We start from the raw sequence: 22948 nt of genomic DNA on the forward strand, positions 1-22948 counted from the left end.
CTACTAATAGATGAATGAGCCTGAATGAGCCCTCCCTCCCTTAGTGTCTCATCTTCTGTGCATTATAGTCAAAAGATAAGATTTAGTATCACAGTTGCATAATAATTTAATAAGCAGACCTCGGAGAACAAGAAAAGAAGAAGAAAGAGAAGGGCTGAAATATTGCTCAGAGGAACTGATGGAGCTGTTTGTAACAAAAACCAGCCTATGAGCTCTGGGGAGTGGTACAGACTGAAGACAACTGAGCTTCTGAATACAGCCTGAGCAGGTACCCCAAACAGCAGAAGATCCCAGAAAGTGTGGATAGTTAAACATATGCAGTTTAAGGGGATATTTACAAAATGCATATTCCTTAGCTTGTACCAGTTCCCTCAAAGCGGCCTTACCTTCAGCAATTTAGCCAGCCCTGTGTGTTAAGTGAACTCTTGGATTACAATCCTTCTGACATCTGACTTTAATGCCATAGCAGAAGTAGTCACCACTGCAGCTGGGACCCATCTATGATCTCTGACATCCTCAGGACTGAATTGCAGCATGTTATGAAAGACACAACGAGACATACGACAGAGTTGATGGATGTTTCAGATAGAACATAGCACCACAGGGCAGAAGGAGCTCTCCCTGCCCAGAACCTTAGCTGGTTCCTGGAGAAAAGGACAGTGATACCAAAATTTTTGGCCTCACGCTCTCCAGACCTTGAGGACTGCTGCCAAACACAGAAAGTATTTTGTGCTGCTTTGTGGCTTCTTGTTGAAAAACAGCAGAAGACTAAACACTCATTTTAACCCATTCAGTTTCACTTGTAATTTAAACTCCATGCTCTCAAGACACAGACTTTTTCTCTAGCTGTGGTCCCTGAGTACCACAGAAGAAAAGAAATTTGTTTTGAAATACAGACAAAGCTTTACTTAATACAATATTATCACTGCGAGCAATACTCTGTAAAATACGCCATAATTAATCACCAGTATTAGCTAGAGATAAGCTTAAACTGCAGACTATGAGACTGAACTAAGCTGAGGACCAAGGGCTTTTACGCGTCTGATTACTGTTCAGGCTTTATTAGAAAGTAGTTTTTTTTTTTTTTTTTTTTTTTTTTTAATAATAGTAATAAAAAAATCACACTTTGGTCTTCAAAAGCAGAGGCTGTGCCTGCTCAGAGCTCCAGGGTTTTAGAAATGGCACTCATGCAGATTACTTTCTTCTACAGAACATGATAAAATTAATGGGTTTTGCACCCACAGGTAAAAAAAAAAAACACAACATTTCCATTTACAAATAAACAGTATTTATTATTATTTACAAGTATCGTGTATAAATGATATGTACAAAATGATATATACAATCTCTAACATGTTGAAATTATTCTTCCAATACACGATGGTTTAAGTAATTAAAATCTGCATGTACATTGTCTTTCAGCCATTAGTTTTCCCCCTGTCAGAACACAGGTGATTTTGGCAATGCACTTGATTCCCTACAAGTTGCAGTTTGTACATTATTTAGAAAGGATTAAGAATAGAATAGAATGTTAGTAATAAAACAGGCAAAAATGAAAATAAAATGTGTATAGATATAATGCCACACACTACTGGGGGTTCTTCTGTAAAAAATCTGCAATTTGAATTTACAAAGGCTAGAGAATCAGGTTTTCTAGTTTTCTTTCAAGACCATTTTAGCTCCTTTTGCTAGTTCCTTGCTTTCAGGGCATCTTCAGCACAATTGAGTGAGGAAAACAAAAGAATAAGCTTTATCAGTTATTTAAGCTGATATCTTGCACTAACACTGAAGAGATATTTTGGTGATACAGTTTTCATTACTAAAATGCTACGGCATAATAAATTAATTCAATGTTGTGCACTTATCTGTTAGACACATTACTACAGAAAAATAAAAATGTTAATTATTCATTATCATCGCTCTGATTATTTGTTGTGGCTGATAATTACATTGAATGTATTTTATATCAGTAATAACCTTCTGTCTACATTTACAACATATCATATCTGGGGGGCTTGTCAAGGTTTTTCCCAAAGCCTTTTCTTTATTAAGACACAGACCTCATGAGTACATAACCTTTATGTTGAAGGCTGATTTTCTCCTTTCATATAAAGAACAAATATTATAGATTAATTAATCCAATATGATTATAATTTAATCACCCTTCTTCTGCAGTCATAAGGGACTTTGTTATTATTTGGTGGCTCATTCATATTGTTATGGAGAATAAATGCAGTCGTAAAAAAATATTTGTGCGTCACTTAATTCATACAACTAAACAAAACTTAATATCAGTAAACAAAGGCCACTGTTTCTCCTTTATCAAGAAGTTGTGTGCTTCCACAGGCTCCTACTTTCCACCTCTTTGCCATTTGCATGTTTAATGGATTTTCCTGCAGAGCCTTTATTTCCAGACACCGTAATACACCCTGTTCTCACTCAAAACAATAATTAACTTGATTTTCTTAAGAGACTGCCCCAAAACTGACATGCAAAACCTGTACATACCTGACCAAACACTGCCCCAGCCCATTTTAAAGCAATGACTTATGCATTCCGCTCATGTCTAGCTTCTTTCCCTTGATTTTATTGTCAGAGAAAATGATTACTTATTAATCTAACTTCTCTAAATTTGCTTCTATGCTATTTCCTTAAAGTGTAGCCTGGACCATATTCCCATCACCATGGAAATCCTTTTCGATTACTTCTACCTCAAATTCTATGAACTCTTTGAAGGTTGAATCCTCTCAACATTTATTTTAGAAGGACAGGAAAAAATATATTCTTTTCAGGAGATCTTTGAACAAAATGTAATTTGAAAGTAATTTGAATTAGACTACTGTTTAATAAAAACAAACATTTGAGCTACTTGGCCTCGGGACAATGTTGTTTAATTAAATTAATCAAGTTAAATTTTCTACTGAACTTTGAAAAACTTAGGTAATAATTCACAAATAGAAGCAAAAGTTATGAGAGATACAATACTGATGTGCCTTGTTTGCACCTAGAAAGTCTCAAAAGTGCTCCATTCATACATTTAAATGTTGTTGAAAGAATATAGAAAAATAAGAAAGACTATGGTTTAGAAAATGTGTATTGAGTATTCTAAAAATATTACCAGATCAAAATAATTAATTGATAAACACACAGCCAATTCAGAATGGAGGTTGAATGTAACAGGAAATGCAGAGACAACTAAAGTAATTTGACAAATATGACATGACAAACATTTTGGATCTGTGGTGGTTAACGGCAGTGGCCTTCATTCTGGTCCTTAAACATCCCCAAGTATTTTTAAAGGAAATCAGAAGTTTCCATTAGATTACGTGAATATGGGGATTGGACTTTTAAAATCTATTCTTCATTTCAAAGTTGTATTTTTTGTTTCCTGAAGTTCCTTTTTTTTTTGTGCTACCATGACATTCAGGCTATTCTGGACAGAGAAATGTGTTGGTTTTTTGTTGTTGTTGTTTTTTGTTTTTTAAATGTAGTTCTACTATTTTCTTCATAAAAAGCTAACATAGGAAAGCCTATGTATGGTTGATGATATGCAGGGTTGCCAAATACAGCAGCCCAAGTGGGGCGAGATTACCACAGCTCCAAGCTCAGACTTGTTCTTCCCCAAACCAACTTGATCCTGGATGCTGTCTCATAGACAAAGTTTTATTTACAACCCCCGCATATGGGGTTTTCTGTTTGTTTGTTTTTTTTAAGTCAGTGAAGCTCTGCTAAAAGAACTTACAAGAATGGAGAAAAAAAAAAAACAAAAAACCAAAATAATTTCCATATGGTGCACTTCCCTTTGCACAAATTATTTTTTCCTCTCTTCTGATGGTAGTCAAGTGTGAATGACTGAGGAGCTAGGGTGCGGCCTGATCATTAAAGTCTGCATAAAGAAGACTGAAATTGGAACAACTGTGGCTTGGGACTTTCCAAGATTGTTGCTGCCACAGCATGGAAGTTAACTGGGTGGGGCCCCTTCCTCTGCTCTATCCCAAGTACTGGGACCAGCCAAAAGCATTTCCCCTTACTACAGCTGAGATTTTGGATCTGCATTACCAGATTGGAGGAGCAGTTTTTACACAACCAATTACACAGGTAGTTTAAACACTCAATGATAACTTCAGCAAATCTAATCTGATCTTTGATCATTTATCATTGCAAAAATTACATTTACAAAACCCCTTCAGTTATCATCAGAAATGAGTGATAAAGCTAAGTGGAAAAGAAGCCAAATTAGAAAGATTAGGAAACAGTGCCTGTAGAAAAGTAAGATTATAATATTCTAGAGCTGCATAAACTAGGCCTGACGAAGACAGACGTTGAAACTTACTGTGAGACCTACATAGTGACCTTCCTTTGTGGTATTCTGCAGCAGATTTTGTAACATTCGTTTTGAACACTGAGTGAAATAGAATGTCCGTGAACTAGTATTTCAATTGGCACTGAGCAGAGTAGTAGCAAAGCACCATCAACCTCCTGTGTACAGTGTTTCCCTTTCATCAGTAAACTTCCTGTGCACCTCCAGAACCTGCTGCAATTTTTTCTGATGCTCACTGGGCCTTTTCTAAACAGACGGCGAAGGACAAGCCCTGCATTCCGTGCTTGGGTATCAACTCCGAAAACATCAGACTCAACAGGTTTGGGAATTCAGCAGCCCAACATAACCTATATCATTTGTTCTGTTATCCTTAAACACTGGCCATCTGTTATGTAGCAATACAATAACATCTACATATCCCAGTTGTGATCATACTATGCAACTCTAGAGTATAAGAAAAATATCTCCACTGCAGTGAAATCACATGCTAGATATGGCAATCTAGTTGGATAAGCCAATTATTTCTCAGTCTTTTTTCCCTGATATCCAATCTGTAATGTGGATGCAAATTGTATACGCCAAGGAATCAAAGATAACTTGGAAACTCAGAAATTTTGGTGTGTAATTCTCAGTACTTGTGCAAGTAATTTTCTAAATTATGCCCTCTTGAATACAAATGCACATGAAAATTAAAAAGCACTGTGGGCCAAGTAGCAGAATATATGGATCTACATGTGAAACGAAGAGATGTGAACAAGGAAGCAAAGAAAGTACTTTATACATGGGAAAATGCAAACCACATATAACAAACACAGCAAAACTCTAATATCATCGTTTGTAACTTACTCTTTCCTCCTGTTATTCAGCCACATCCACAATTAGGATGCAGATTGAACACTCAAAGGTTTTTTGACAGTATGCTAAATCAGTAATAGTACTGTGGAAGGAATTAAAAGATTTTTTTGCTGCAGTGAGTGATATATATATATATATTTTTTTTTGCTTTAAATCATGCAGCAGCGGTACCACAGGACACTCCACAGGCTCTCAATGTTCTAGAAGGGCACCACAATGGAGGACTTTGAATTCAGATGGTTTTATTTTCTAAATCATTAGCTTCACTGCCCAGTTTCACATCCTACTGTTGACCCAGCCCAAACTCATTTAAGGTCTGCAGTCTGACAAGATCACAGATCTGATAGGTATGGCTGTAAGGAAAGTTGTATGAGTTTTCGAGTAGTTTCTTTCAAAGCACCAGCATGAGAAATGTTTGTTGTGAACATGTTTACGCAGCTCTTCCCCTTTCAACATAAAAACAAAGCTTTTGCAACAGCACAAAAAAGAGTGGTAAAAATGAGGTCCTCATCAATACTAGTGGTGGCCATTGTAATAACAGTGTTTTGCAGTTACAGAGCCTTTCATCTAAGGATTTCAAAACTCCTTGCTAAGATTGATTAATTAAGGCTCACGGTGAGAGTTCTGTGAATCATCAAACCACAAGCATTTCACACCTCACTGACTTGCAACTCAGAGAAGCTCTTGATGAACACGAGCTAAGTTTCATGAGACTTGAGGGAACCTAGATCAACTCCAGTGGGTTGACGCAGAAGTCATTTTAAGATGTGTAAATTTAAAGGGAAGCCAGGTGAGCAATCCAGAGCTTCGTTAAAAAGCACAGTGACTGATCCTTGGGAAATATCTTCTCCCAGATACTGAGAATGCTGCACTCCTGCAGTTCATAAGGTGCTAGCAAAATGGTTTCATGCTCTAGTTGAGAAGAATCCTTTAATTCTATTAAAAACGCTTTGTCTTATTTAACTGCTACTTATTCTAAATCAATGTGAAGTTGAACGGCACTTCCTGTCTTGTACATGGTATTTGTGGTAATGGACTTTGACCCAAAGCACCATGATATCAAAGGGGACTTATAATGGTCTAGTCTTTCTTCCACACACTGGATGACTTGCATGGCACCTGAAGCCTCCCAGTAGCTCTTCCATCAGCCCATTCCTGCCCACTGGCAATATTGCATCACCTCCCGGTTATGGTTATTCTCTCTCTGGAAGCTATTCATTTCATTTTCAAGAACATTTACAGGACTGTAACTACAGACATTTAAAACCTTGATTAGTATTTTCTCTGTCTTAAGATCTGTTGTAAAATATTCCTTGGTCATGTACAGCTTATAAAAAATGTTTTATACGAAAGAATCTAGGCGCCTATTTTTTTTTAGTTAAAGATAATGATTTAGTTAGTCATTTTTTACAGTTGCTAATTACTCTACAAATGCCATAACCTGTCTGAAGGGTAACTGCTCAATAAAAGACTGTTTTGTTTAAGAGATGCTAAGTAATGCAGTATAATAGTATGTGTGTCAGGCCAATATATTACAGAATTAAAACGTATCATATTCACTTCTTTCTTTCTGTTGTTGTTGGCTAGGGAGGTCAGTTCAAGTAGAAAGTGAAATCTTTCCTTGACTTTCTCTAAAGTCTGAGCTGTCTGCTTACTTGAATGTAGAACAAGCATAACTCTGTGGAAATTATGATTTGAGAAGACCATTGGTCCTATTGCTGAGTTCAGTGACAATTCAGTTACCAGTTAGAATAGCAAAGGAATAGGAAGTACGTAAAAATCTCTGTAACTCCTTTGAATAAGGTATTTTCTGGTATATATCTGGTGTAGTCATATATCTTGCATACATGCAGTAGAAATGTATTTGACTCCATATTTCTCTACTGCAGTTTCAGAGAAGTGCAAGAGAACATGTTTTTTCAGTCTCTGCTTCACCTCCCTTTCACTGATAAACTTGCTAAGTGTGTGGAAAACATCTGAAGTTGATAGCATAGATCAAAGAGCATTCTCCATTTCTGTAGGAACTGTTTTCTCCTAGCTGACTCCAGTTTTCCTAGCCTATAGTCAGCTTTGTGGTATCCACCTAACCCCCAAAAAAGACCCCATCCTCACTGTCAGTCTCTACCTCATCAGTTTCTCAGCTAAGGTTCAAGACATGGCTGAATTAGCTGAAGCTCTTATCTATCACGTGATTCCATGATTTTCCCAAACACAGACCTTCTGAGCACAGCTGAAGGCCTTGGCAGTCCAATTACTTCCCATATACAACCAGAAGCCCAAATGAACATTCACACTGAGACGTATAAACAATCAGTAGTTTGATATAAAGGTGCATCTTTTCCTGGTAGAATGGTTGGCTTGTTCTTGCTAAATTTGGTGAAATTCTGCTTCAACAAAGGGGGTGTTATTCATACGCTGTGAACAACTCAGGTCTTCAGCATCTCAGGAGGCTGTTTCAAAGGGAAGGCTGTTCTGTTCTAAGATATTCTCAGTCTTATTTGTTGTTTTGGTTTTATTCCCTCTGACAAGTGCCTCACTGGAGCACTTCGACACAAGACACGTGAATAAAGCAATGTCTGTGTTCCTATAAAACAAAACCATTTCTCTCCTACTCAACTCATTTCCCAAATTTCTGTGAAAACCAGAAATCAAATTTCTTGTGTTTAAATGTTTCTCCCTTTGTCTTACTTCTTGTTTGCATAAGCAACCACAGTTTCTAGTGCCTTAATTGGAATTCAGAATCATACAAGAGAATCAAAATATCCTGAATTAGAAGAGACCCACAAGGATCATCAAGTCCGACTCCTGGCTCCACACAGCACCACCCAAAAATTGAGCCATATTTTACCTCCAAAGACAACTAGACAAAATGATTCAGCACTATAAGTATCTCAAGACATTGGGCCATTTTGGGAACCAAACTCTCAAAAGAATCCCAACTCAATAATTTTCCAAAAGCATTGCAGATAATCTTTGCTCCATGAGTTCAAAGCATCTGTGAACTCCAGTTGTCGCCTGCTTACTCCCAGCAGACACCGTGGAAGTCAGCTGTTCCTTTGCCACATTCAAACATGATTCAGCAACTTTAAAGCTTCAGAATTTGTTTTGACAAGAACTCCTCTCCAGCCCAGGTAGCAGATCTCTCACACTTTTTCCACAAACAGTTGTGCTTGAGTCATTTGCATGACTATGAGCAATACCAGAACACATGAGAGAAAAGGATATTTTGTATTTTTAAGGCAGAAGACAAAAGGATTGCTGATCACAGTATGAAAATCATGCATGTATAAATGATTACTTCGTCTCTATTTTCTCTTAGGCGATATATGATGCAGAGACAATCAGATATTTGCAAGATACAAGGCAGATATTCTACTTAATTAAAATAAATATTCCCAAAAAGATATAAAAAGCCAAGTAAGGTCCCCCTTCAGATAGATAACTGTATTCCTTTGTTATAAAGGCCTGTGATGTAGGGTCTCTGAAGAGAGAATTAACTTCTTATCACAGAATATTTTTTTCTCTACTTACTGCTATCTAGTATAAGATATAAAGACAGAAACTCTTTAAGTTGCTAAAATACAGACTTTTTGAAAGGAGGTATTTTGGATGCTCACTGAAAACAAACTTCGTTAAAAACACTTGGTGGGCAGTGGCTGTAATGGCTTAAAGAAAGCATTTTCAACACCATTTTTCTGGGCATGGATGTTCCCAGATTTCAACCCTTGGAGCTGTTGTGTAGGCAGGGGCTCCCAGTGGGACCTGCCACCTCCACAACCTGCACCCAGCCTTAGGCTGGGAGAATTGCATCGAGGTTACTTATATAGGTAAGAAGTTATTTACATAAATAAATGATAAGGAGATGCTCTTGCAGCTGTGACACAGATATATTCTGGTGGAGAGCAGCGATAACATTGTACTATTAAATACAGCCAATGGAACTGGCTATCAGTGAATATTTCCCCAGCCCAGATGCCATTCTCCTAGAGAAAAATACAGCAAAAGACAATTCTGTGGTGTCCAAACCATGGCTGGTGTAAATCAGGATCATCCCTGGGCTGCAAATACAGTTTACAGGCAATTTACACCAGATGGGAGTAGGACTTCACAAAGCAATGCCTGGAGGCTAAATTATATTCTTGAAAGTTGCAAAGCCTTGGATTATAAAATCTCTCTTAATATATTTCCATTTCAGCTCCTTCCAGTATCATCTGCTCACAGCAGCCTGAATGCAGATGAAACATCTATTTCATTATCTCAAATAGTTCATAAATGCTTTTTAAAAATTCCATTATTTGCACAGTGTAAGGACCCCAATGCACCCTAACAACTGTTTGACCTGAATATATTAAAAATATTGTAATGTTTTGTTACATATCCCAAGGTAAAAAAAAAAAAAAAAAAAAAAAAAAAAAAAACAGGAAAACCACACACACACACACACACACACACACACACACACACATATATAAAAATCAGGGTACCACTTATTAGTTTTCTCTTCTCTGCTTCTTATAAAGGTTTATTTGACAGAGCATAAGATAGTGGTAAAATCCTAAGGTAAAGGTTAAACTCTGTTTTATTATGTTTACAGGATTTAAAGGGTAAATCAGGAAGTGCTTATTTAACATCAAGTGAAAGTGGTGGATTAGTAACCAGACGGAGACTTAAAAGCATCCTTAATCCTTAAAATCTCTGAGGGTGAAAGGTCACTCTTTAACACCAAGTTGTGTAAAGAATGAAGCAGACAGAAGCTTCTGTTTCATCATTGCCCAGTTAATCCACTGAGGAAATGAGCAGCATTGGTTTTTGCTAGGTAAACTCCTCCTAAAACCAAGGAAACAGAGGAAAGCCTGAACAGGAAATAATTAAAGTAGGTTTATTCCATGAACACAGCAGAACAGCACAGGAGATATTTTAAAATGTTCCAAAAATGACACTTCTGTGGCTATTAATCAGCTATCCCGATTATGTTTTCATCGCTCCTCATTGTCATTATCCTTTTAATGATTAAATTAATGCTCAGTATTTTATTTGCAGAGAGATGTAGAACAAGACACACATTTTCAGAGGCACAACTGGGTGCTCCCAATAGATGCTGTTTTATGTTCTGTATCTTTTAGCATCTTGAGAATTAGAGTACAAATTGGGTTCATAAATACTCTCTCTCTTTTAAACTTATGAGTTCTGGAAAAATAATTAAAAGCAGCTCTTTTATTGTATTATAATAGTGTTGTGTGACAAAGAAATAGGTGCAGGGGACTGCAGTTTGCAACATCTCTTCTCTCTCACCTCTACCAAAATGTAGGTTGCAAGCATTCACTACTTGCTTCAGCTGAGGTTAAAATGGGATTTGGAGTTCCCAGTAGCTGGGATAAAAAATAGCTCAACAAAGGTTTTCTTTGCAAATGCATTAGAAAGTGTAACATGCGATAGAAAATATTTGGAATCCACGATTTAGTAAATACTCCCACTTTTTCTGCAGACAGATCTCAACAACCCCCTCCCACCCCTCATGGTCGATATGCAAAGACAAAGCTCTCACATATTTCAGGGAAAAAAAGGTATTTTCAATACTAGCAACCTTTCAATATTTATATTGAGCTTGTTTTTATTAAATCATGGGTGAAAAATAAGAAGATTCACCCAAGCCTTAGTTTCATTGTATAAAACAGCCCAGACATTTATCTTAGAAAATTGCAGGAGTGTAGCTCCACATAGACTGATGGAACTGAGCTGCATTTGGCATTAGGATATGATTCTTTTGCCTAAGGTGTTTATGACGCATACAGTTGCTAATAGCTTATGCAGTTCATTTTTTACAGAATCTGTGGTTTAAGCATTATGCTTAGTACTTCTAAAATATTACTTTTTAAAAAATTGTAAAGTGCATAGCATGAAATATGAAGAGTGCTGAGTGGATCACATTTGAGATCTGCCTCAAATTTTTCATAGCATTCATTCCTACCTTTGTGGTTCCATTTTACCAAAACATTTTCTTAATTAAGCAAAAATGAAAGCAATCAAATTACATTTTGTTAACTAAAAATGAATGCTTGGTTTCTATGGGGCTACTTTCCAAAAGATGTGTATGCTCAGAGCACCAGCACAGAGCTGAAACAACTCTGCCATTATTACAGAAGAGACCAAATGGTAGAATAGTGTTTAATGCAAATAAAGGGATCGAAAAGCTCTTACTGTATTTCTTCCACCTCCCCAGATACTTTTAGTTTGATTTCCTAAAGAAGCGAGGTTTATGTGATGAAATCCCTGATCTGCCTTTATCCTTTCTTGTAATTGGGCCACATTCAAACATTTTTGACAAATGTACGGTAATCCCAAACTTCTTAATCATGGACCTACAAATTTCATTACAATCACACCATGGACGGCAGAGACACAAAGTATGGCAATAATGTTAGATTACCCAACTCATAGAAGAGCGGCAGTGAGGGCTTTTGAGGGCTTGTAACTGAAATAAACCTGAGAAATTCCTGAATCGTGAAGAAAAACTCAAAATAGGGGGTGGCAACCATAAATTCATGTACAGAAAAAGAGAAATCATTAGTTCACAAAGCTGTTTATTTTGTTTGCTGAGACAGTAAGACTTCCTGGTGCATTTACACATCAATATCCAGTATCAATTCGAGGCATCAGTAAAGCTTAAAAGGCATAGTGGATGATTTGAATTCTGTTTGCAAGTCATACCTGAAGAACAGAATACACTATGAAGTACTTAATGGTACTTCAAAAGTAATTTTGGAAAACAGAAAAGAATATTGTCATTCATCTGATTAAAAAAAAATTAATGTGGGAAGAACCAAGATATTTTCAGAACAATTCTTTTTTCTACAATTACTAGGATTTAGTGTGCATAATATTACCTGCCATTGCTAAAAGGCTTTACTGTTGTTTATAATAAATCCCATCCCTCCTGTATGCCAAACCCTGGTCTTCCAACTCCCAACCACAATTATTTTAAGAGTTAGAAAACAAGGAATAGATGAACAACTCAAAGCCACAACACTCATGGCCAGAGTTCTTTTACAGACCACAACACAATAATGCCTCCAATTTTTAGTTTTGATCACAAAACCATCTGCTTGCTTGATCCAACTTATTTCAGCACATCCAGAGTATGAAAAGAATTTTAGAGTACTGATTTTGGAAACAGTTCGTACTCTGTCAACTTTGAGGCAAACAGCTCAAATCCCCTGACCTGATTCCTCTTTATCAAAATAAAGAAAAAATGTGATGACTATAATGAATTTCTTAGAGCCCTGCAGATGAGGTGCTCAGTAATTTTGCAGATCTTCACACTCAATAATCTGAGAATCAAGAACCACAAGCACCCAGTCCTACTGCCATAGGACAGAGCATACAAGAAATTACTTGTCTTGTTTAGAACTTATCTAAAACAACTTGTAGAGTAGAAGAAGAGTAACTTCATGTATACTCATCATAGGAACTCAGCTTCAGCAGTGGCTTCTTCATTATTCTTTAATTTGCTCTTATATTAATAGAAGAGGATCATAGCATTTGTCAGTCATACAACACAGCAAAAGCGGGCAACGTGACATTTTCCTGGTAGACTTTCAAGCACGATTAATAGCAAAGCACATTTCAGCATCAGTTCATGCATTGTGTTGTTTGTGGTTCTTGTGTTTCGAAAGAAAACCAGTCTAAAATTTAAATCAAAAGCACTTATATGATTTTCTACTAGTAAATAAAGAACTTCTTTTTCCTAAGTTGTGGTTCAGAAGACAACCAAAACATATGTCTGGGAATTATTTGGTTATTTTTACATGATTTTTTTCTCTGTTTATGTAATTCAAACAATAGCTTGCCTATATAGCTGTAAGTTACTGATCAAGATGAATTAATAAAACAATATGCTGTTTATTCAGTTTATACCAGTGAATAATGAAGATACCCAAATTCAGTGTAGCATTTCCATTGAAATTCAGAAATATCATGGTTCACAATCAGTCAGCATTTCATGAAAAAAAATCCATAGCACATATTTGTAAAAGGTAAAAAAATATTTTTTAAATTAAAAAAAAAGTAAACGCAGCACCTAGAATAGATCAAGATAACCAACAAACAAAATTTGAAATATCTGCAAACCAAATTGGAATGAATAGTGTCTTAGATATCTATAAACCAAGAGAAGTATATTGCCTCACATCCTATGAAGTTCTTTTCCAACTCTACAGATTCTTTTTTGAAGATGTAAAATGAGGAAATTAAACCACAGCCAATTGGTATTAGAAAAGAATTAATCCATCTCCAAAGACCTTTTCCAAATGCAATAACACCATTTAGACTAATGCACTGTGGGGCCGTGCAGGCACACAAACACTGACCCAGTGCATACGGAGGTACACATTTGAGCACATGATTTCCCCGAGTGTGGGTCATGCAACAGTTATCTATGCCACCACTCACTTCTTCCTCCAAACCCACATGGAGCCTTATTAAAATTTATGGAGCTCTGTATGGGTGTACATGTCTGCCTGTGTAAATTACTGGCAAGATCAGAACTATAATTATCCTTATTAGCAGCGTCTAGCACATTTTATATGCTAGCAAAATCCACTGTGTATGCTGGCAGTAAAGCGTGGACTTCGCACTTCTTCAGTCTGGTTCTTCATTTCTTGCAATCCCCCCAAATATTTCAGTATCTTTGAAGCTCAGATACCTCCATCTGATTCAACGCTAGGTGCAAACAATGAAAACTGATTTTTTTTTTTTTTTCAGTGATTGCTTTCAGGCATATGGGAATGGATGGACTAAAAACAATAATTTGCTATTACAGGAAAATAGTTGCACTACCAAAAATGTCTACTATTATTAATTTGAAAAAGGAAAAATTAAATTGTTATGTCCTTTTAACAAAAATATCTTCCATGCTATTCAAAGCCTTTAATTTTGGTTGTCTTAAATGTATTTTTCATTTAAGTCATAAACTATTTTTATGTTTATTATGGCTTACACACAAAATTATATCCACAAAGCTTTATAGATATTAAAGTATGACATCCTTTACTCCACCACACCCTCACTGTGAGAGCAGTAATTCACTCATAAAGATTGATAGCTGGCATTTGTCTTGAAGTTGTCCAATGATTGCCTGAGAATTAGAATAAAATTATCTTCTCAGAAAAGGACTTAGTTATCCCTGCAGGCCAGGGCTGAGGTGGAGTTACAATGAATCACGTCTTGGGAGGATCTCTAGCTTTCAATGAAATTAGTAACTTCCTTGCAAATTAATTTAATTACACCTAACAAAAATCTCTGTTCACAAACCACGCATCTTTGGAGGTCTGAAAAATAGAAGATGCACTATTTTACACAATAGGAGTCCATATGTTTTCTTCTCTTTCCCATTCCTTTTATATTCCCTGCACATACTTGTACACTGTTTTGGATGACAGGAGAAGGAAAAAGTATTTGTGTAAAAGCAGAAAGAAGTTGTTCTACCACTTCTAACTATGAGTTGGAAGACCCACAGCTTGAACAGATCTATACTGAGTCACACTGGTATTAGACCTAACCAAAAGTCTAGGTTTCTTTCATAAAGAGAATGAACTAGAGATAATTTTGAAATAATTTGGCTCTGAGCAATATTTCTTACAGGTAAGATTTATGAGAATGATAACAATGACTGGAAATTTTAATTCAAAATTCATTAACAGTCCACAGTAATCACAGCTCTTTTCTACAGACAGCATAGAAGTCAAATCTGCTTGAGTGAAAAAAAGGACCTTCCCCATTTCTGACCTTCACATCTGCAGCAGCACTTGGCATCATCCACAGAGTATATTTCCAGCTCTACAACTTCAGTGACTGCAAGTGGTTGATGCCTTCAGTGTAACCTTCCCTCAGCTGAACTAAAGGAACATTAATGAGTTTTAAATAAATCTGGACACAGACTTACTGATGGATAAATTGCAGAATTATATACTCATATGCACACATTCTTCAGCATATTGTGCTCAGAAAAATACACTTCTGAAAAAGTCACTGCTCCTATTCATCTGTGATTACCTGGAAAAAACTCAGAAGTACTTGCCCCAAAAGCATGGCTTATCTATAACTTAAAATGAAGGTGACCTGCCATTAGGCAACACAGATTTCATGGCACATGAAGGAATAGCTCTGACTGTACCCCATATTTTTCCACCAGTTCAGAACCTTTGCAGCATTTTTCACCATCTTTAAAACAAAGAAGGGTTTCATTTACAGTGCACGGGGGGAAACAATTTTGTTTCTGTAAAGGTAGCCTGGCACTTTTTTGCTAATTGTTGGCAGACAATCTCTTTCTTCTCCAGGTGGGATGACTACACAGAGCAGGGAGAATGGAGAGGTTCAGGGTGTGGAGGCAGAGCTGGTCTGTGAGCAGGAGGCTGAATCATGAGATGGAGCTGCAGAACCTCAGGAAATCCTTCACTTGTTTCAGGGCCAGCTTTGCTTTAGAAGTAAAACAGCCCCCTTACTTTATTACAATGCTCCCAGGACATGAAGCACTGACAATACTCAGAGGTGGCACCTAGTTTGATGTCGTTAAATTACCTATGAGAGCTAGTATTTGATTTATAACAATGACTAACCCAATAAAATGGTAAAGCAAGTCAATACGTAGGCTCAGGGATTTCTCCAATTTTTGTTCTCCCATACTACTTTGATGATGCAGTCATCATAAAGCATTCCAGACGTGTCATGCTCAGTGGAAACTATGGAACAACAGAAGCCTCACAGGAATCCTTGCAAAGATCAGGCTGATCTTCTTTAGATCCATGTAAACCCATTTACAAGAGCATATATTTTTCTTCCTTCCTCCACAGCATGTATAGAAAGTGCTTCTAGTAAGAAAGACACTTTTCTGCGAAAGTAGTAAATTTCCAGGAGGAACAAAAAATCTCAAGAGTTCAAACCCTTGTAAATTGACATTGCTATGCTGATTTATACCCATGGTGAGGTGTCCCTTCATAATTTGTTCCAGGTTGGAATTTTACTATGGAGTAGTACTTGCATTCTTGTAAACCAATGAGAGATACATCCATCTAAAAGGATAGTTTCCATGTAGCTCTATTTTTGATCACTTTAGATATTCTAGGCTATGTCTTGCAACCATCCTATATATGGGATCAAAAAAAAGAAGTAACTCAGATATGTGAATAAAGTTAGTAAAGTCATTGGTCCAGACAGGACGCAGGCTGCTAAGTACATGATGATTGATATTGGACACATTTCTTTCTTGGCAGGGAGTTTTGGCTTTCAGCTATATTGTACTGACATAAGGCACATTAAAAGTGAACCCAAATATCTGCTGAAATTCACAGAGATGTTGAAACATTTTCAACTCTGAAGCCAAAGATGTGTCAGCTGAGAAAGCTGAAGTCTACCTTCAATTTCTTTCACTCTAATTTGGGGAAGAAATGCTCAACGAACTTGTCAAGTCTAAGCAAGCTCTTTTGTAATCCACTTCTCTATTTTCTTGTGGCAGGAGTCCACCTGCAACAATCTTCAAAAAAGCAATAGAAAGGTCAGTTACTGCATGCATTTGCCAGTTGTGGATACAGTCCCAATGCACAGAAGTGGGTTCAGAACCCTAATCCATATTTCACTTTCTGTGGAATGGAGACAAGACTCAGGCCTATCTTTTGCTGAGGCAAGTGATTTCTAGCAATAGTCTACTTGGTCAAGAGATATATTATAGGATGGAATTACAGTGATAATTGTTAGATAATTTTTTTCTTTGTAAAGCTTTATAACTTCTTATTCTCACCTCTTTGAGAATATTTTCTGCCCTCAAGTCCCATTCCTAGTGCAACAGTATGCAAATACTGATCAGAGCCCATGGACAAGCTTCACGTATTCTGGAGTGATGATGAAGCAGACTGTTCTCCCTAGATGACATCTTGGAGAAACACAACATTTGTATGGTCTTCATGTAGGTACTTTGTATATTTATTATTGATTTGTCTTCATTAATCAGTTATACCTTCATTGGCTTCATCTGAGTGTCTTGCATTTTAATCGCTATAACAAATCATTTGTTCAGTAACATTGGAGTGTTTTCTTGACCACATGGTTTATATTTTAAAGAGTTATTAAAGCAGGTTAAAAAATTAGTTACAGAATGAGTTTTAAATGATGAACATGTTGATTCAATGAAGTTTTCGTATAAAAAGTATTTGTTAGGAGAACCATATAATTTTATTTTTGTCTTTATGGATATGGTTTCAGATGTTTTTCAAAGCTCTCAAGCAGACACACAGTACTGTAGCATTGTCACCATTGTCTGGGTGGGCTACAAATAACTCCCCATGGGTATTCTTTAAGCTACCACTGAAAGAAACCCAGCCCTGCAGAAGGAGAGCTCACCACTGTGTCCTCAAAAGGTGCTTCTGGCTGCAAAACCTTGCACTAAGCCACCAGTTCCAGGTTTACATAATGGCTCTTGCAGGATTATCTTCTCCACACAATTACAGATACAATTTCTGTTATGTTATTTTTGAAATATACATCTTGATTTTATCCATTGAAATGTTTCACTGTTTTTATATTCTCATTAGAATTTCAAATGAGAGTGAAGAAGAGTTTCATATGTAGAACCTCAACCAAAATACTAGCAAGAGACAACATGTACAAGTACATGTACTATTAAGAGATTACTTAGGGGGAAAGCTGAAAATGAGAAATATTTTGTGTAGGAACGGCATGACGATAGTGTTATATGGATCATGTTTTTTTTTTTTTTTTTTAAACATCAGAAGATTTTCTGGGTTTTCTGAAGACCAACAATTACACATCAGTAAGAAAAAAAATATTGACCTTACTGTCAAAAATGGGCAGCTATAGGCATGCTCCAGGTAATTTCTTAAACTATTGGAAATGTTTCAAGTCACACAATGAAGATAGGGAATGATGAATTAAGACATATAGTAAAAACAATGGGAAAAGAGGCACTGAAAATAAGATTTTGAATAGGTGCATAATAATAATAATAATATGTGTTCACATCACGGGATCCAGAAGCTGGATTTTGCAAGGCTAAGCTATCAGTTAGAGAAAGCAGAACAAAATGAATATCATACACAATCTAATGATGACACCTACAATGAATATCTAAAGGTAATCTTCAAGCAAGCAGCTCTTTTGAACTTCCTTTAGCTACTTAATCTGAGCTGAACTCTAAAGGTGACCTTTTCCAAGGAGCAATGTATTTTTCGAAATCTGCACTTTGTACTAACACAGGAATAGACAGCATAGGTCACTGGGACCTCAGAAGTCTATTCTGCTCAAAACCATTTTGTTGAAAGTGATGAGGTTTCTGAAAGTCAACTTAACTATTTAGGCCAGCTGAAGACTTTTTTCTTAGGACAAGTTATGTATGCAAAGCACTTAAGTAGCCTATTCGAGTTAACTGATAACGTAGACTGGCATAATTCAGGGCTTTGCCCTGTTTGGAACAGACATCTCAGATATACATAGCCATGTCTGAATTGAGCCAACAGGTCACAAATTATTTTTTAGTGAGAATGAAGAGAAATATTTTTTTTCTTAAAACAAGAGACAGTATTTTTTGGGACCTTATAATTTTTCTGCAGAAAAGTTCAGTTTGAACAAAATGGTATTTCCCTGCAATAAAAAAGATCATCTGTAGTTTCACTCCAATCATTTCATGCAAAAATGAAACCAATATATGAGTAAATGCTAATGTATAGCCTCAGGTCCTGATCAACTCAGACTTAAATACAATGAGATGACAATTTGTCGTAGGCAGTAAAACATTTCCGAAGTTGCGTGAATCATCCTGCACACCTGGCAGCCCAGAAGACAGACTGAGCTAACATAGCAAAGTGTTCAGAGTAGATTTCATCACTTTACTGCTTTTTCTGGTTACATCTCATCACTTTACTCTTCTTTTCCATCTCTTTTTAGGATTGAAAAATGGAGCTCTTTGCTAAGATGTACAGCCAGGCTGTCCCTTAAAATACATGCAGTGTCAATTGATAAGGAAAACCACAATTAACACAAGCCACATTTCAGGATATGAGATCTTTTATAGATAATCACTGAGCCTCATGAACCCACTTCATCAGTGGCCTCATTATCCACACCGAGAAATTAAAAAAAAAAAAAAAAAAAAAAAGCAAGTTTACAGCTAGTTAAAATCTTTTCCATGATGGTATAAAATTGTTTAGTGGGATTTCAAGCCACCAGCTCCAGTTGCACTTGGAAGCCAGCGTACAAGAATTGAGTCAGACTCACAGATCTCCCACGCCTTCCTTGCCTACCAACAACCCCAGTGCAGATATCACACAGATTTTCCCTACTATGTAATTAAGTTCCCTTTCCCTCCACCTAAACAACAGCACCACTTCTGCTGTGATGGCTCCTTCAATCTGTGCATTGCCTTCTCCTGAGCTAGGTGAGTGAAATCCAGAACATGAATATCTCAGGATCACATTTAATTTGATGACAGTCCATACACACTAGGAAGCTGAAATACTGATTTCATATCACAAGAGGCCAAGAATGTAAGGAAAGTTTAGAATGAAAACAGGACATGAAACAGAACTTCTGGTGAAATCAATCAATCAATAAAAAAAGACAACTAGCTGAGTTAGGGATAGTTTGTCCCATTACCAAGACTTTGAATGATGCGAACCTTCTGAAATACACTTATGCTGACATGAATTTACTGCTCTTCTGCCCTTGTCTCTCCCTTTCAATGCAGATATTGCTGCTTAGTGACTCAGTTTAAATTACGAGTTTCAACATGAGGATGACTCTGCACAAAGAAGACAATGAAGAAATTAAGCTACCTCCAGTCATTAGACAGTATTTAGTTGTACTGACTGTATGTTCCTTTCCTAACAAGCGACCCAAGGCTAGATGTATGTCCCAGCATGTCACCACACTACAGAGGACTTTCTGAGGTCACTGCTGAGCTAGATTGGTCCTGCAATTTCCACCCTCCACCCCCCCAGAGCAGAACTTGACTTAGGATATGTGGAAGTAGAACCAACCACTAACTCCTGCCAGCCTTTGAAGTCAGAGCTCCAGAAGGGCTGGGATGATGGATCTTGCCAGAAAACAGCAGGCCCATGTATGCTCTATCCCTCCCAGCTCCTTCTATTACACACTCCTAGGCTCCTAAGAAATGAAGTAGGAAGACAATTTGCTCATCCCTCCCTATAATTTCCCTAGCTGTCTGCTGCTCCAAACACCTCCCTGCTTTCTAGCTGTTTTTCAGAAAAGCTGATTTTTATCTCAGAGTATCTCTTTTCTCAGTACAGGCTATACAGAAATACAAAAAACAGACCAAATAGTTGTCCCTACAGCTTTCTATCCAACCCCTATTTCACATGCTTCTTCCCAAGTTGTTTCCTTGATCTAATGGAATTTGAGGAAAAAGAAACAGCAGAATAAGAGTAGCAAGACAAAAAATAGCAATAATAAAATAATCACCTGCTTCAACACCTCCTTGGTTACTGTGATGATAATTTTATGAAAAAAATATACATTACAAGTAAGTTCGCTTTTCTGTTTTGCCAGTATGATCTCATATGCTTTCTGGCCACAAATTCACTCAGATCAGGCCTGGAAGGGCAAAGAAAAAAGTCTTTTTTCTTTGTTTCAACTGAGCCATTTCACATTTCCCTCCCGCCATTCCCAGAGTGCAACTATGAGCCAGATGTGAATGAAGCAAGTCACAAATACAACCATAAATATTTCACCAGTCCAAATGCAATGTCATTAGCCACATATAAAAAGATGATGCATGTCAGCCTGCTCATTCACACTCCAGCTTGCAGCTAATCACTACCAATCAGAGTGATCAGATTCACACGTCACAGAGCTTTCTCAGATTTATATTGAAGAGGACTTGGATTTCAGCATGCAGAACAGTACATATTTGCTCATATGCAGGGTGTGGTGGACCATATGGGCTCATAGGAGAAAGAACACTGAAGCTGCAAGGTAAATTTCAAAAAGAACAAATTGATTCCTGATGCCATCTTTCCCTCCTCAACTAGTGAAGGATCAAAAAAGAAAAAAAAAAAGGCAGCACAACTCTTCATCACTTTCACATGATAAGTGAAACAACGACATGACATTAGCCAATGTTACCATATATTCTACATAAAAATTATTTCTTTTTGATAAATCTCTTCTAAGGCTTTGATCTTCAGGTCTCATGAGTCATATTACAGAGGAATTTACTGTATTTAATTTAGAAATTATCTGAAAAGGTCTACCACATCCATTTCTCTCTGCACCTCTATGAAGGGGGATCTCTCAATGAAGGAGGTAGAGACCAGTGAACTCTATTTATGATCTGTGTACAATTATTTAATAAACATTTTAAATATATATATCAAAGTAGAAAGAAATAAATTTTATTACTTTAATCAGCTACGATATGTAAAAAAAAAAATCATAATTAGAACTTTAAAAGTTGTGGTTTTTTTCTTTTGTATCCTAGAAAATTTTACATCTCTTCTACCCATAGTAACTTTTACCCTTACTAACCAAAAAGGTAGTTATTTCAAATGCATACCCTTTGTATTGAGTAGAGAATTAATGGCACTGAAAGACAACTGATCACCATTTCTCTGTTGTCTGGGGGAGATGAGCTAAGAAAACTGGCTCAGACAAGGTGGTCACATTTTTGCCTGTTAACTATGTGAGATGAGCTTCAAATTTCCAGCATTACTTTAAAAAAAAAAAAAAATAATCTAAGAAACTGCATTGGTAATCTAGGAGACCCAATTTAAGGGTTTTAGATACTGTATATAAACTTGGACAAGTTCTCTGGAAAGGAAATTCATAATGCCAACCATAAAATACTATCTGTAAATTTGGTATGTTAAGCAGTAGATGTGGATGAAGAATAAGCTGGTGGAGAATAACAACATGTGAAGAGAAAGGAATCCTCTAGTCTACTGGGGAAGAAAGATAAGAGTCCAGGATTTTGTTTTAAAAGAGCTCTTTCAATTCATTTCCAATTTATGAACAAATACCCTTTAAGAACACTTCACTTCATTTGGTCTCCAAGGTTTGCCTGTGAGGAAAAAAAAAATCTAAACAAAATATCACCCTTACAGCAGTATTTCATTCCATGAAAGTCATTTAGGTGAGAGATTAGCTAAGCTGGAGTAAGAGGAGAAGATTGGGAATCATTCATTTCCTCTGAAACACTCTCATACTGTAGAGAAAAGCATTCTCGTGCTTGACTAGAAATATCCCAGACCTGGATATAGATTAATATGCTGTAACTGGAACATACTTTGGTACCATTATGTGTTAATTTACACCATCTTGCCAGTATGCCTTTTGTGATTTTAAGTCCTTATTGAACCAATTGCAAAATATTGCAACAATATTGAAGCCAATTGCAAAATTGCCTCTTTCTGAGAGTTTAGGAGATATTACTGAACATGTGAACTGCCTATTGCACTTAAGTAAGTCTCCCTCTATGAAAAGCATTGAATGCTCTTAGTTGTACATAGAAAGAGGAACATCAATTAAACATTTGTAATCAGGTGTACAAGTAACAGCAACAAAGCTGTTCATTTATATTCTCCTACCAATCGCTACGAAAAGGAATGTAACATAGCATATATTTTACATTTGTGGGATATGAATTTGATATTTCTTCATCTCCAGGAAGGAAAAAAACAAAACAGAGAACCAGAACAAGCTTTTCTTTTTAAATTTATATCCTGAAACCACAAATGAATTTAGCTTTCAGCA

This window comes from Meleagris gallopavo, chromosome 7, assembly GCF_905368555.1.
Source record: "Meleagris gallopavo chromosome 7, MGAL_WU_HG_1.1, whole genome shotgun sequence".
Classification (NCBI taxonomy): domain Eukaryota; kingdom Metazoa; phylum Chordata; class Aves; order Galliformes; family Phasianidae; genus Meleagris; species Meleagris gallopavo.